Here is a 1,449-nt window from a genome sequence, read left to right as displayed (position 1 = left end):
AACCGCTCTGGGTCAGGAACGATGCTTCAGAGTTAAGGAGGAAAAAAAAAAAAAGAAAGGGCATAGCAAGCAAACAGACTTCATGCTGGAAACCAGCACTTATTCATGCAAGTACCTGCTCACCTGCTTCTGTGGCTTGAGCTGGTTTTTGCCTCTCCTGTTTGGGGCCATCTGAACAAAGGTAAACCCCAGGCAGTGAATCACGCTGTGCTCAGAGGACCGGAGGTGCCCCGGTCACCACGGTATCTGAAGAAGTACCATCTAGCTCCTTGGTGAATTTGCCTCATGTTAGCCACTTCAGGATCAGCAAATTACTTTTCAGGATCCCACATCTGGGAGATTTTTCTTCCCTGACATTTGTTCTGCTGCTTCCTCCCTTTTTCCATCTGTAGGAACATCTGCAACAATATAGAAAAAACAATTTCAATATTAAAGTTGTTTCCCTGAGCCATAAGGTGATCCTATCAGCCTGCCTGATGCAGAAGTCTTGAGTGAACATCGCAAATAAGGCAACGTGACAGAGGCAATGGCCCAGCGGAGCTGAGGACCTCTGAAAGCCTGCAGGGAGCAGGGCAACAGGATCCTGTTTTGTCCAGCACCCATCCTTCTGAGAAAAGTTTTAAATTAAAGTATTGGCTCCCTATTCAAGTGCTGGTCTGGCCATTACCACTGTCACGAATATTGAGCACCAGAGCCACTAACATCCAGCATTAGCACTGGGTAGGAGTTATTTTGGCTCTGTAACAAGTGTTTTTTGCCACCTCGTGTACCCAGTTTTCTCTGTTGCCTTAGCAAATAGTAGACCAATCCTGGTAGAGCTGAGCACCATCATCTCCCACACCAATGGGTAGGAGGGTGCAGCTGCAAATTACCGCTTGTTCCTGTGGAAATGAAATCCATGAATCAGCTTCAGCTCTAACACTGCATTGCACCTTTATCCTTGCATGCTCTTTCATACCTAGGAGGAGAGAAATGCAGCTGCCATGGGTAAGACCCACGTGCCAGAGCCCAAGAGAGCTGCCCAAGGCCCCAGGTTGTGATGGAGGTGGGAGGGAGGGGGCCGGGGAAGAGCCAGCAGACAGTGCCAGACCATTGCAGCGGAGAGAAAACCGGTGGCATGGGGCCAGCCACTGGCAGGGGAATTAGATGGATAATTTCCTGAGCTCATCCCTGAAGAGTAAAGAAATCTGCTTTGCCTCCTAGTGAGAAAAGCCCCTGGCATATTCTTAGCATCTAGCTCTCTCTCAAGCACAGCAGAGAGAGGCAGGAGACTGATGGTACCCTCAGATACTCCATCAGGAGAGAAAGGACACTGTAGCCTCAGCTGTTGCATCTCCTTGTTGAGGAACCGAACGCCAGGTCCAGGTTTGAGTTGGAAGAGACCTGCTCAAGCCTGTGAAGGATGTGTGCTAGGGTGGTTGCCTTGCTGGAAAAAAAAAAAAACAACTG

This window comes from Cariama cristata, unplaced genomic scaffold (genome assembly GCF_000690535.1).
Source record: "Cariama cristata isolate BGI_N322 unplaced genomic scaffold, ASM69053v1 scaffold33249, whole genome shotgun sequence".
NCBI classification, from domain to species: Eukaryota; Metazoa; Chordata; class Aves; order Cariamiformes; family Cariamidae; genus Cariama; species Cariama cristata.
The sequence above is the reverse complement of the archived record's forward strand: the minus strand, read 5'-3'. Positions refer to the sequence as shown.